This window comes from Garra rufa, chromosome 4 (assembly GCF_049309525.1).
Source record: "Garra rufa chromosome 4, GarRuf1.0, whole genome shotgun sequence".
NCBI classification, from domain to species: domain Eukaryota; kingdom Metazoa; phylum Chordata; class Actinopteri; order Cypriniformes; family Cyprinidae; genus Garra; species Garra rufa.
Genome location: NC_133364.1, coordinates 39,266,633 through 39,282,500, shown reverse-complemented (window position 1 = coordinate 39,282,500; position 15,868 = coordinate 39,266,633). Strand labels below are relative to the sequence as shown.

The 15,868-nt window shown below is 36.5% G+C and overlaps 1 pseudogene; it reads left to right on the top strand.

Moving 5' to 3' along the window:
* The window catches only part of LOC141332940 (uncharacterized), a 470,295-nt pseudogene that overhangs the window by 387,723 nt on the left and 66,704 nt on the right, over positions 1-15,868 (top strand).

Genomic DNA, 15,868 nt, shown 5'->3' with positions numbered 1-15,868 from the left:
CCAGGACCACTTCAAGAAAACAAATGAAACCGGTTTGACAGCTGGATGGTTTCCAGAAACCAGATTTATGACAGTCAGTCATGTTTCAGGGTTACTTTAATTCAGATCAGTTTTTCTGTGTTTCAGAGGTTTTCAGGATATGCTTGATTATGTTGATTGTGTGATTGTGTGCATTCATTATAAACCATTATTATGATATAAAGCCATTCAGCCATAGATTTTCAATCTCATATTTCACAGATATATATTAAAAAGTGAAGAATTATTGTTTGAGAAACACAGACTCAGTAATAAACAGTAAAATGAGAATAGCAATGATTTCACATCATGTGACGGCAGTATCAGGAGCATTCACTGACAGACATCTGATCATCGGTTGATCACCACATGAAGAGGTTTCAATAAAATCATCAGAATGACTTTAGTACAGCATTGAAGAAGCACAAACTAACCATTTGTGAAGCTAGAATGACGGAGCTGAATTCAAACAGTGGAAAGTGAATTAGCGATGCAGATTTAACTAGCACTTTTTTAATGAAGATGATGTGGAAAAAGTTAAAAGACTGCAGTGAGTAACGAATGTGAGGGAAACGCGTCAGCTGTCGGTCATCTCATGATAATATCGCTCTTTAATCATATGGAGACTGATTTTCACACAAATCTGTGTTGTTTCCTGACTAAAGTGAAGATTACGAGAGAGAAGAGTAACCTGCTTGTGAAACGTAAATGTTAGGCCTATGTTTGAATAAGAAAGGTTTGTGAAACAATAGTATATGTAAAGTTTATTTAAACTGTATTTTTTGTTTTCATTTAAAAAGAATTAATGTATTTTTTTCTTGTTTATTTTTCTTTTAAGGTTATTAACCTATTTTAATCTACGTATCTACTTGAGCCAAATTGAACAGTTATTGTCTATCCTGCCGAACACAAGAGTTGAAAAGTGATTCTGGAGTTATTCCTTGTGTTCCCCGTAGCTGGCAGATGTTTTTTTTTTTTTTCTCTCTCGAGTTAGAAGCAGAGTTCATGTTCAAACTTCCCAGATAACTCGACACCAATGACACATTATAAGACCACACTCATGCATCAAAACAACTAAAGAAAGATGAAACACTCACCTCAAATTATATTCCAGATCTTTCTTTCTCTGAACTGTTGAACAGCGGCTCTGAAATGTCTTTCACTTCAATCAGGAAGAGATTTCATCAGTTAAACTGAAAGGTTGATTCTCAGGAAACGGGGCTGAACTTGCTTTACAAGTTTGTGAATGTGTTTTGAAAGTCAGAAGTGTTTCAAGTGTCAGTCCGAGATATTTTAGCGCTGTGTCATGTTTGACTGTACAGAGATGGTAAGATACAAAAAAATAAAAAAAATGGCCTTACTATTTATTTAATATGTGACAGCATTCTTCATGGTACGTATACATAGTATTTTTTATCATTGTTTACTAGGTTGTGCTTCGCTCTATAGCTTTATGTGATTTTAGTAATGACTGTGGCTCAGTTTGTGTTTTACTTGTTTTAGTTGTATTATAATATCTACAAATAATGTAAATAACACAATTTTATAAAGCAGAGCTGATCAAAGTAAGTGATGAACAAAGTGAATTACAATAAAACACAAGCACAACACATTTTAAGCCTAGATTTAAAAACCTACAGAACATGAGGAGGAAGACAATAAGACAATATCACAAAACACAAAAGTCAATCATATAAAACATGAATAATGTAACAGAAGGAATGACCATATCAAGACTAAATCATACAGGACTAAACATTATGTGTTTGTTTGAGGGAAAGGAACAGTGATGAGTGTATGATCTGTGACATTAAAGAAAATGCTGAGCATATCATACTAAACTGTAGTAGATACGAAGAGGACAGAATTAGATTATAAAACCAAATTTAAGTAGAAGAACAGGACTTTTATTTTGTTCTGGTGGTGTGTCTCATAAGGCTAGCGAGTTATGTTAAACGCTAAATAATTATGTAAAATGTAGTGCTGTATCTGACGAACGTTATTTTTGTGAGTCAGTGCATCCACAGATGAGGAAAAGAAAAGCTGTGTCTCTTAAGGGCTATTAGATTGTGTTTGGTGTTTAATGGCATTTAAGTTCAATTATTTTCTGTTGTTTCTTTAAACATAAGGGGTTTACGTGATGCTGTAAAAAGGAAAGCAGTGTTTTGTTCTGTAAGAGCAGTGAGTCTGATATCATCCTCCTTCAGGAAACACATTCATGTCAAATGGATGTAAAGTTTTGGAAAAATCAGTGGGGTACTATTTATTTTAGTCACGGCTCTAACCATTCTGCTGGTGTTTCAATTCTCTTACACACATTTAAAGGGCAGATAGTTGGGGTAAAGTCATCTGACGAAGGGATGGATTATTTTATCGCTTAAACAGCATAACAGTAACTTTATTGTTTGTAATATTTATGGCTGTAATTCTCGATCGGATAATAGGTTTTTGTTTTCTCAGATAACCTCTGAACTAAAAGAAACACTTATTAAATACCCTGACTCTTTTGTAATTCTAGGCGGTGATTTTAATGAGTGTGTTGATGGCACTTTGGACCGATTTCCTCCCAGATGTAATGAAGAGCTTCATTCGAATAGAAATATTTGAGCATTATGTGCAGAGTTTTCTCTTACTGATACATCAACCCTGATTTACACAAATTTACTTGGTCCAATAGAAATAGATCCTCACAATCAAGAATTGACCTCTTTTTGATCTCTTCCTTGGCTCTTCAGTTTGTAAAAGATATTTCTCACTCATTTGCTCCTCTGTCAGATCATAAACAAATACGTTTAACATTATCTTGCAAAAATGATCAAATTCCAAGATTACGGGGTAATTGGAAATTTTATAATTCACTCTTAAAAGATACTTCCTTTAATAATAGTGTTAAAAGCTTACTTTCGGGGATATTCTCTAATAAAAAGTCAAATGGGATTTTTTTTAAATATAAGGCCAGGCAAATTGCTATTAGAAGAAAGAGAATAAAGATCTTAAAGCCTTAAAGAATAAAAAAATAAATGAACACTTAAAGAAATAAATATTTTATTGCTAAAAAACACTAACTGAGGAAGAAGAATTGCATTTAAAGGAATTAAATCTTCAAATTAATCAAGCTTATTTGGATTTGGCTAGAGGGGTTTTTATTAGATCTAGAGCCAAATGTCTTGAGGAAGGAGACACCAATTCCAGCTTTTTTTTTTTTTTTTTTTTTTTGCTTTTTTTAAATTAATTACAGAAAAAAAACTCTTTGACAGCTCTGAATATTAATGGTGTCAAATGCACTGATCTCAAATGTATTTCTACTTTTGTTACTGCTTTTTATAATGACCGTTATATTTCTGAATTCAATATGGATAATTGTGAATTTTTTTTGTGTGAACCAATTAAGAATCACATTCCTGTCATTGATAATGATTTTAAAGATATTTGTGAGGCCTCTTTGACAATTGAAGAAATCAAATCTGCTCTATTTTCTATGAAAAGAAGGAAATACCCCGGTGTTGATGGTTTTTCTGTTGAATTTTTACATTCATTTCTGGGACTAAATACAATCCCCTTTACTTTACATGTATAACGAATGTATTTTTCAGAGAGAAATGTCTTCATCAATGAAAGGGTGAAAACCTGAAAAGATTCTCTCTTAATAGATAATTGGAGACCCATTACACTTCTCACAGCTGACCACAAGATCTTGGCCTTGGTTTATGCAAATAGATAAAAAAATTTAATTAGTCATATTATTTCAGAAACACAGTCGGTTTTGTTAAAAGAAGGCACATTAGTAATGATATAAGACTTATTTTTGATTTATTGGATTATGCTGACTTTGTGAAAATCTAAGGCTGTTATACTTTTTTGGACTTTTATAAGGCCTTTGACACCATTGAGCATGAATTTCTTCAGCAATCTCTCAAATTGTTTGGTTTCGGGTTTTCCTTTATCAATATAATTGAAATGTTTTATAAAGGAATAACTATCTCTATTATAGTTAATATGTTCAACTCACAAAGATTTTCTATAAGACGTGGGGTCAGACAGGGTTGACCGATTTCCCCTTTTTTATTCTTTTTGGTTACTGAATTACAGTTTTTCTCAATTGCTTAAACACATTTCTTGAAATTATGCCTCTTATTTGCGAAACTCTAAACACAAATCCACAACTCCTAACTCAATTCCCCAAACTTCCTATATTGAGGTCAAAATGAAGCTCTCCACTCAAAACAACTCAATCTTGCTGAAAAACCAAACTTTGCTCTCAGACATGACACACAAATCCTCAAAAAAACTCACACTACAACACAGTTTTACACACTGATGAGATAAATTCAAAACAATACTACTAAAACAATAAAAAAAAACTTTTCACATGATGAACACAACAAATGTATGTATTTGCAAGTGTTTTATTTCTTACTTTACAGTAATGTACTGTAGAAAACAGAACAAAACAGCAAACAACAACAAAATAATTATTCTGCCCAACATCCTGTGTTTGGTCTGGGACAGGCCAAAGAACCTCTTCAGCATCACAGGCTAAATTAGTCCTGGCCAGGCAGCAGGGGTCAAATCCTCTTGCATGCCTAATCCAACCCTGGCACTCATCAACTAAAATATATGAGACTGCTTGTCTTCTTTCCCTTGCCCTTCCTGTCTCTTCCATGTTGTCGTTGTCGTCATCATCCTTCTCCTTCTTCTCCTCCTCTTCCTCTTTCACCTCCTACTCTTCCTCTTCAAAATTACACATTACTATAGGTGGGATATTGATTGAAAAAGACTGAATAGGATTCAAAGTTACACTTGTACTAGTGGTCTGACAAAAAAAAAAAATGCATTACAACGTCATTGTGAAACAGAAAAGAAAAGGAAATATGGGCACAAAGGTGAAAATAAAAATGAGAAAGCCCACTGTCAGAATTTGTAACTCCTGCGTTGTCCTCTGTCTATATATGCTTTCCAATTGAAGGTTCATGAGATGTACCTTTGAGCTTTTTCAGAGAACTGCTTTATCATTGGTTGATCTATATTATTCTTCATTAGTGAAAGTCAAGATTCACTTGAATAATTCATGGCAAATTTACAAAAAGTCTAATAGAAATGTGTAGAATATATGATTGACAGTTTATGACAACTAGATCAAAAATTTTGCATTTACAGTAGGTAATGACTTATACGATGAGCTAATGACTTAATGTTTTGAGGGGTAAGACTTTTGCACAGAGAAATATATAATACATTTTGAGCAACATGACAATAGCAACTGATAATGTAGGAAACCGCAGACAAATGTATATAATCAGTTGTATGAATGTGCCAAAGCAATCACAACTTGATCAGAAGAAAGAGACGCTTTTTATGATGTGCACAAGAGACTAGATGATGTGGATGTTGAACAAGTAGTTTTGGCAATTTCATTTCTGATCTGAGAAATGCACCAAAGTGACTGAGAAACACTGTAAGCTGACTTTGGCTCTTTTATCTCCATTGAAGATTCTGATTAGTGTGTGCTAAATTTTGACTCCTAGTGTTTCCAGTTGGGTAATTGTGTGCTAATTGAGCTCAAACTTCGCAGACTTGAGTGAACAATATTGAATGCTTGTGCTTTCTAAATGACCACATGGTGTAAGCACTGAGAAATGTAGGGATTTGTGTGTAGAGTTTTGCAGTAACAGTTCACCAAATATAATTCATGTGTCAAAGCAGGGAATAGTGTTTAATGTTTAGGGAAATGGGTGTGCTTTTTGAGAAATGGCGTTATAGTTTTGAAATTTTAGTTCAAAAGACTGGTTATAGTGTTTTAGCAATTGAGAAAAACTGTAATTGGTGGCTTGAATTCATGTCAAATGTAATACCAGAATCACACATCTGACTTTGCACTACCAATCTGCATTTATGTTGTCTGTTTTTATTTTGTTAGGCTGAGACACGGCATCTTACATTTAGAGTTGGTCTCCTCCTCCTTCCTAATTTGAAAGTTTCCCATCCCCAAAAAGGTATGATAATGCATACATGATTGTAAAAGAACTCTGCACCAATAAGTAAATTGTAGTGCTTTTATTTGTTACATTTTCTTTTTGCAGCTGAGGCTTTAAAAAAAAAATCAAGGTACCAGTTTCTTTGTCGCCCGAGGAGTTCCTCGATGTTCTGCAAAAAACCTTTCCACGACTGGGCAACACTGGTTTTGACTTGGCTAAGGTTGATTAACATAGAAATATAATTCAAATGAATGTTTCTCCACTCACGCCATCTGTCCTAAAAGCCAGCAGGGAGCTTAATCGTTCGGCTCTACATTTACTCCCAAAGGTATTGTAGATAACTTGAGCTAAATTTGTCATTTTGGCTATAAATAAACTGTTAAATTAACTTAAGAATCTTTGGTTGGAGATCCGTGCTTTGCATTAAAATATTAACACAATTTAGTTTGAATTACTCCTTAGCACATTTGGACTCTAATATAAATACGCTTATTCTGTTTTCTCTACTACTTAAAGGAACGCTTGGAGGGTCAGGCTGAAGAACATAATGTAAGGACATGAAGAAAGAGTAGTATGGCTTTTTTGAATGCCTAAATGATCAAATATTAAATGTTTGGTTTGTTAGGATGAAGATCATGACTCTGGCCAAAGTCTGGATCAAGATAATGTATGCAAACACTTGTTTCTAGATATATTAAATGCTTCATACAAAGTAGGGCTGCACAATTATTATAATTTCCATTGTAATCTGTCTGTTTGTTCTCATTTCTATGTGTTCTGTTTGAGCACTAAATCGAGTGATGAATTATAGATCGTATTTAAATTAGAAAGTTGACGTGTCCTTAAGTGTCTCATATTTGACTTTTACTAACTCCCATAATTATCTGTTATTTACATTGTATTATTTAGTTTTAAATGTTTAGAGTTAACCATGTAGCTGCTACACAGAAACTTATAAAACATTAAAAACCTTTCATATTAAAATCTATTAATCATCAATAGTAATCGCAATTACAAAACCAAGGTGAATAATCGACAGTTACGATTTTTGTCATAATCGTGCAGCCTTAATACAAAGCATAGCATATTCTGTAATTTCCCAGGAAATTGTGTATTGTATTGGCTTTTTCTTTTTTTTATAAGGATGTGCAAGGTCAGTCCCAGTCGCTCCATGGAGGTGATCGATGACACAAACTCCCTGAGGCCTCATCAATGGAGAGGGATGTAAGTCCATCAGTTACAGTTATTAGCAAATCATTTCATTTAAATTTAATTAAACTATTACATTAAAGCATCAAAAGAAATGTTACTTGCAATGTCCAGAGATTGTATTACACATTAACACAGGATGTTTTCATTTTAATTTGAATCTTATGACACAGAGATGAAAATAGAAAATGATGTGCCAAATCTAAATTATTATAAATCTTGAGGTTTAATACCAGGGACTCTAAAAAAAAAAGTAATTGTTATTTATGTTAATCTTTTGTAGACTTATTTGTACAGCATTGTTCATGTTAATTATAGGATTTGCGTGAGTGGCGTGCACTTCGTGCGAGACAAGATGAGGAATACCTTTCAAGTCTGCGAACAGACCAAGAAAGGGTAAGCACTTCCTATATATATAGATATACAGCTTGTTCCCATTGTTTTTAATACAAATGTCCAAATATGTATACTTTTTATTTCATTTTTGTTGCCCACAGGACCAGGCACAGCACAGAGAAACTGAAATGGAGAACAGACGCAAAGAGGCATGTGACTAATGTGTTGTTTAATTCATCTAACCACAGACTTCCTTAATTTAATGTGCTCTATTATCAGGCTTTGGAAAGAAGGCGTCTTCATTTAAGTAGTCTGGTTGAGCCACAGGATGGCATCCCACTGCGAGTCAAATATCCAGATGGTCATCCTGTTAGGAGAAGATCTGACCTGACAAACCCAATTCAGCTATTATACAATTACAGGGTCCTTTCAAAACCAAATTTGTTCTTATAAGATACATGGAAAAACATTACAATTGCATTAAATAATTTACTGTGGTGTTGTCAAAGTTAATAAATACTTTTTTTATTGGTTATAAATTGGCAAAACTGGTGACAAATGTAAAGGATAACAATTAATAAATAATAAAAGTCCTGAAATATGGAAACTGCAGTGATATAAATGTATTTTACAAGGTCTGAGGAATTCTAATGCGTTTAATATCTCTTTCTTTCAGCAGCTGTTTGTCTTTGTTGGCTCTGATGACAACAGAGGTGTTCTATATTCAGAAGACTAGAGCACCACAAATAAGAAGAACAACAACGGCCAGAATAAGGATCACATCAACCAATCGAGCACCGTTTCTGTAACTTGGGGTGATGTACTGGATATGCACATTGATGTGAGATCTGTTTTTATGAAATTCAAGACATTTTAAGTTCTATTACGACTATAATTCTGCTCTCAGGACCCGCTGTTTTTTGAAAATAACACTCCTGAGAATGGCTCAGGATCAAGATCTCCTGGTTCCTTCGATCTGAATGATGTTTAGTGGAGGTTTTCAACTGTATTAACAAGTTGAACGTTTTAAAGAATGTGAAGCTACGTCATGTATAGCTGTTTTTGTTACTAAATGTAACTATTGTAGGTCAGTCTTGCTGTGTCAAACACTACAATAGCATCGTACAGAGTCCTTCAGAAAAATCTCCTGGTTCTTTCACTTTCTATTTTTCCATATATCAAACAAATCAATGAACAGTACATATCAAACCAATAATAGCAATGGTGTAGTATTCTGCCCAGATTGCTGTGCGTTCAACATAGAGTCCGCTTCACCTTCTCCAAGCTGCCACTACTTAATTATCACTGTGTATGTGTATATAGATATATATAGTGTATATATTAATATATTGATATGTTTATTGTTCTAGACCTGATCTGAAAACCTTACTCACCGCTCTAACATCAAAGGTCTGTACTGGACAGACAAGCAGCAGTAATATGATAAATGTATGCAGAGGAAACATCATGGATGGAGCTTTCTCAAGGAGGAGTTTCAACCCAGAGACTAAATGAAGTGTGATTTTTTTGGATGACTACAATCAAGCAGAGGGTGCGGTGGATGAGGGTGGGCCTACGCGGGAGTTTTTCCCATTGCTTATGATGGCTCTCAAGGAAAGCTCTCTTTTTACAATAAGATTCTGTCTCTGGATAGCCGTGGTTAGTGTTCATATATGCCCCTTGTCTAACTTGACATTTTAAACTTAAATTCACATTTGGATGTGAGCTTATACATTTTGTTTTGTTCTGTAGTTGGTTCCCATGTCTCACAGATTTAAACTTTCTTTTTCACAGCGTTACAAAGAGGTCTGTACAGAACGTAGGGAATAATGATTGCCGTGGCAGTAGTACATGGTGGACTACTTTACCATAATCTGTGTGCTATACCCATTTCATCACCCACTCTTGAAGATGTATCGGATCTGGATTTGCAGGGGAAATTAAGAAAGGTAAGACCGTTTTCATTTTTACAAATATTTTGGTTATATTTTATTAATTATTCAAGCCACTGGTGAAAGCGTCACAAAGACCTGCTTTTAGTAAAACATGTACTGAACATATAGATGAGTGAGGCAGGGGATGTTACGGATGCTAGAGATGCCATTGTGGACGCTGCAGAAAGCCTGTCCTTATTGGGGTCACTGGGACATATCACCACCTTGGAGGAGCGGGACCAGTTACTTCAGTCAGATATAACTTTCTATGTGGAAGGAAGGACTAAAGAAGCCTTACAACAGTGAGTTGTGTATATCTTACGTCGTTATACCACGCTTTTACATGCGTATATACATCTGTGATAGTCAATAGAAACTGTAAATTGTATTTTATGATGTCTGTTTTCAAAGCCTCCGTTTTGTGATTGTACCAAAGTGGTTGGAGCTGATTGTTCCCCCTTTGTAAGGAAAACACTTGACTTTTTTCTTAAAGCTTATTCTTGCTTAAACGCAAACCTTCCAAGTCCCACACATTATGTAGATTGAGGCACTTGATCCTTTTGGAAGAAAATTTGGGGCTGGGGTTTACTGGTACTGGTGTCAAGGTATTGCTTCACTGTGTAGTATTGCTACTGTCTAGCGCTCCTCCTGATTAACCTCCCCTGTTACAGCTTTCTCATCACTTGGGTGTGCTGGGCTAATGTTATTTTCTAAGACAACTTTATAAAGTGTGTTTTTGTTTTTTGAGATTTGCTGAAGGGCTGAATACACTTGGCCTTCTGGAAATGATGAAAATCCATCCCAGCATCTTCAAGGAAGCTTTCTGTTTTTCAGAAAGGCCTCTGAAAGCTACCGATCTGATGTCCTTGTTTCAAGCAGAACTTTCCCTTCCTGGAACTAATCAATGGAGACTGGAAATAAAGTGCAAGGGTTCTGGAGAGACTTCCTTGTCGATATTGAGGGTAAAAAACCTTGGATTAAAAGTCATACTTGAGGCTCACTCAGTGAAAACATTTACCCATATACATTTTCAGACTAGTCTAGAAAGTAGGACAGGGAAGATGAAGACAAAATGCACAATATTTTCTTTGTGGTAAGAAGTTTGGGAGAATAATGCTAACACTGCTATTTTTTTTTTCTTTGCTCTCTGTAAACAAACACCGTCTTGAAAATACTTTGATTTGGAACTAAATGTAACGAAATAACAGCTATTTCAATAATTTCTCTTATCCACTTTTATTAAAGCACTGCTATTTTTATGAACACAACTGTATATATTATATACAGTACTGTGTATATACATTGTAAATCTGTGTACATACATGTATATGTGAGTGTTATGACAAACTCTTGTGCAGTCCACAGCAAACTGAACAAGCAAAAGACACGAGAGCAGTGTTTTGCATTGTTAGCTTCCATGTGTGCTGTTAAATGGCTAATTATTGTATGTTTGTGTGTAGATTTAGTACGCAGCAGGACCAGTTATAGAAGTGTTTGCTTTTTGCTTTTGCTAGATGTGACAGTTTGAAATCTGTTATTTGGTGCTATTGTGTATAGAGTTTTGAAAAACGAAATGGTAACCTAAAAAATTGATTCTAAGCATTTTGACAAATTTAAAAAGAATTAGTATCCTAACTTTAGTCAGTTTAGCTCTGTCCTGCATATCACATCAAGTGTTAATTATAATACCTGTAGGAGCCTTACTTATTTTTCATAATTTTTCTACCCATTTAGTTATATATTTTTGTTGTATTGTTTTGTAGTATTGTTAATTCTGTTAATTCTGTTTATTTCTCTGTGTGTGCCCTCTATAGGTGTGAGAGGGAAAAATGTTTAAATGGAGATGCCACCCCTAACAGGAAGGGGGCGCTGGTGCGAGAGCACACAATTTCTTGACCGTGCACATGGAGCTAGGATGGCATGGTGCAACAAGCCAGCAAGCAGTCTTTAAGTTGTTTGTTTCTGTTATGTTGGAATTCATTTTACTTTGATTTAATAAACTTCAGTTATTGTTTGGAACACCATCAAGCCGTTCTTTGGATCTATTCATGCAACTTGCACGCGTCAGAATATTGCATCAACACCTCTCACAGTGGCAAAGAAACAAGGGACAAATTGGACATTGAAACCTGTTTTTACCACTACAAAATGTCAAGAAATTGCTCTGAAACAGAAATGTGTTTGAGAAGATCGATTGTATTGGAACTTGCATCGAATGGATGGACTGTTTGAAACCGCATGGCTGCCAAACAAAGGAAGCATCGTAAAGAGGTATGTGCTTGTGGAAACAATGTGCTGAACCAACTTTGAATGTTATTGGAAAGACTTTTAAGTTTTAAAAGAAGGATCAAAGGAAACTTGAAAAGGATATTTGCTTTGTTGACAAAATGGATGAGTTTGATTCAGAGCAAACCCCAAGCTCAGCTCAGCAAGATTTGAATGTAGTTGCTGCTCGTTTGAAGGCCTCTAGAGCAGGCAAGATGGCACACATCACAAGAAGAATGAATGTTGTTAACTCATTGATGGTTGATGTTGAATATTTAGTAGTAAAAGGAAATATGTTGAAGTTCAATGAACAACTTGACGAATTCAAGTCTCTTCAAGAATCCTATGTTCAAGTGTTAAATGAAGAAGATAAAGCTGAGGACTTGAAAACCTGGTATGAACCAAGAATGAAGCAAGTCAATGTGTTTGTTTCTAGTGTTGAGACATGGATGTCTGCCATTCAAGAACCTGACTCCCAAGCTAGCATTGAAGTTTCTTCTGTTTTAAATGTGACTGACCAACTAAATGATGAAGATAATGTCTCAGTGGTTTCATCTGTGCAAAGCAAGAGATCTAGCAGGTCCAGCAGATCTACTTCGTCAACATCTACTTCAGCACGTATCTGTGCAGAAGCAGAAAGAGCAGCTTTACTTGCCAAAGCCAATGCATTGCAGCGGAAACATGCTATAGAGAAGAAAGAAGAAGAACTCCGAAAGATGAAGGAGGTTTGGGATGTTCAAGCAGAAATTGCAGCCAACGCAGCTAAAATTGAGTATCTAAGAAATGCTGAAAACTCTGTGACAAGTGAAAATGTGGACACGAAAGAAGCCATGAATGTGTATTTTGAAGAAATGTTGAATAAAGTTCCATCAAGTGCAACAAACTTAGAAGTGACACCAAAAGAGACTGTTCATGCACAACTCTCTACAGCAACAGCAGCACCAAGTGTGACTATGACTGCAAGTCGTTCTTTACCTGAGAAGAGCAAGACCATTCAACAACACGCTACTGCGAGTATTGATGCCAACTCATCTTCACAAATCTCTCCTACAGCTCAAGCAAGACCACTGGAAAGTAGCGACTCAACATCATCTAGTGCCATTCAAGGGCCTGATCTTGCTACAATTCTTCAGAGACAAAACAGCCTGACAGACTTGCTTGTGAAACAACAACTTCTTTCCACCTTACCAAGAGGAGAAGTTCCAGTATTTAGTGGAGATATTCTACAGTACAGGTCATTTCTTCATTCTTTTGAGCACATCGTAGAAAGTAAAACCACTGATGATGAAGACAGATTGCACTTTCTCATTCAATACACAAGGGGGTTACCACAGGAGCTTGTAAGAAGTTGCCAACACATGTCACCAAGCAGAGGTTACCAAAAGGCAAAGCAGCTACTGAAACAACACTTTGGTAATGAATATAGGATTTCATGTGCTTACACTGAGAAAGCACTCTCCTGGCCTTCAATTAAATCAGAAGATCCAAAAGCTTTACAGGCCTTTGCTTTGTTTCTTAGAAGCTGTTGCAATGCAATGGAAGATTTGGAGTTCATGGACGAACTGGACACAGTTGCCAACATGAGAAGTATGGCTCTCAAGCTCCCATACAAGCTCAGGGAGAGGTGGCGTACGAAGGCATTTGAGTTACAAGAACAAAGAGGTAACAAGGTAAAGATGGTAGATCTTGTCAGCTTCATTGAAAAACAAGCTAGCATCGTTTCTGACCCAATATTTGGTGATATCCAAGACTCAAGCCCAAGTAAAGGAAAGCCCAAAGTTCTGGTAAAGCCCAAATCCAAAGGCAGTTTTGCTACCAATGTGCATGTAAAAACACCACAGACACCAACGAAAAGTTCACCATCATGTCTCTACTGCAACAATGGACATGAATTGATGTCTTGTTTGCTATTTGAAAAGCAGCCACACAGAGAAAAGATTAATTTCATAAGACAGAATGGAATCTGCTTTGGGTGCCTGACCAAAGGAGGTCATGTGAGTAAGGACTGCACAAACCATCTCACTTGCACTATATGCAACAAACAACATCCAAGTATGCTGCACATCAGTCCACTGGAAACATCGAAACACCTGAAGAAAGCACCTGTGAGTAGCACACAGGTGACCCTGCAAGCTGGTAAGCATTCTGGAGTTGGAAACACAGAGAGCTACACAGAGTGTCTATTGTCAATTGTACCAGTACAGATTAAAAGTTCAAAAGGAAGTAAGATTCTGCACACGTATGCTTTTCTTGATCCTGGAAGTTCGGCAAGCTTCTGCACAGAGGATCTTATGAGGAAACTCAACATCACTGGAAGGAAGACCAACATTCTTCTTCGAACAATGAGCCAGGATAAATCTGTGCCCTCTTACATTGTCAGTGGGTTGGAAGTTTCTTCACTGGAAGAGAATAACTTCATTCCAATGCCTGAAGTCTACTCACAAAGGAGCATGCCTGTTGACACCTGTAACATTCCCACAAATGAAGAACTGTCTAAATGGCCTTACCTGAGTCAGGTAAAGTTTCCCAAGATTCCAGCCAAGGTGGAGTTGCTGATTGGAAGCAATATTCCTAAAGCCATAGAACCTTGGGAAATCATTAATAGCCGAGGGGATGGGCCATACGCAGTTAAGACTGTTCTTGGATGGGTCGTTAATGGTCCTTTACAAGGTAAACCCACTGCGAACAGGAATATCTCTCATGGCGGTGTTGTTAACAGAATCTCTGTTTTAAACCTGGAGAATATGTTGAAGCAACAATACAACCATGATTTCAATGAGAGGTCGAGAGAAGACAAGGCTGAAATGTCTGTAGAAGACAAAAGGTTCATCAAGATTGCAGAACAGTCTATCAAGTTGGAGGATGGACATTACACTCTTGATTTACCATTTAGAAAGGACAATACAGTGTTGCCTAACAATTACCAAGTGGCAGAACAGAGACTTCAAAGTTTGAAAAGAAAGTTCCAGAAGAATGAACGATTCAAAACTGAATATACTGAGTTTCTAACAGAAGTCATAAGTAAAGGTTATGCCGAAGTGGTGCCACAACCAGACTTGAAGAGAACAGACGGTAAACTATGGTACATCCCACATCACGGTGTATACCATCCACAAAAACAGACTATAAGAGTTGTCTTTGACTGTGGTGCTACCTTTCAAGGTAAATCCCTCAATTCAGAACTTCTTCAGGGTCCTGATTTAACCAGCACACTATTCGATGTCCTTACTAGATTTCGTCAAGAGCCTGTAGCAGTTATGACAGACATCAAAGCAATGTTCCATCAAGTCAAAGTCTCAAGATCAGATGTTGACTTCTTACGCTTCCTCTGGTGGCCAGGTGGTGATGTGAGTATGCCTGCTGTGGAACATCGAATGCTCGTACATCTTTTTGGAGCAGTGTCATCCCCCAGTTGCGCTAACTTTGCCCTAAGACAAACAGCCAAAGATAATAAAGACTCTTTTCGCACAGAGATAACAAACACTGTCCTGGACAACTTCTATGTGGATGACTGCCTGAAATCACTTCCAACAGAGAATGAAGCAGTAAAGTTTGTAAAAGACCTTACGTCTCTATGTGAAACAGGAGGATTCCATCTTACAAAGTGGGTGAGTAACAGTCGCACCGTTCTTGCACATATTCCAAAGGAAGAGAGAGCTCAAAATGTAAAGGAATTGGATCTTGACAGGGAAAAGCTTCCCACAGAAAGAGCTCTTGGATTGTTGTGGTGTGTGGAGAATGATGTGTTCAAGTTTAATATCACTGTCAAGTGCAGATCCCACACCCGAAGAGACCTACTGTCAATTGTGAGCTCTATATATGATCCACTTGGATTTTTGGGTCCGTTTACATTACCTGCCAAACTAATTCTTCAAGATCTATGTAGAAGTAAATGTGGTTGGAATGAAAAAATACCTCAAGATGCAGTGGATAAGTGGAAAAAGTGGATAAAGGATCTGGATGAGATGCAGGATTTCAGAGTGGAACGTTGTGTCAAGCCAACTAGTTTCGGAATGCTGAAGCAAGCTGAACTGCATCACTTCTCCGATGCTAGTGAACGGGGATATGACACAGTAAGTTACTTAAGACTGACTGATGACATGCACACTGTACATGTAGCTTTCATGTTGG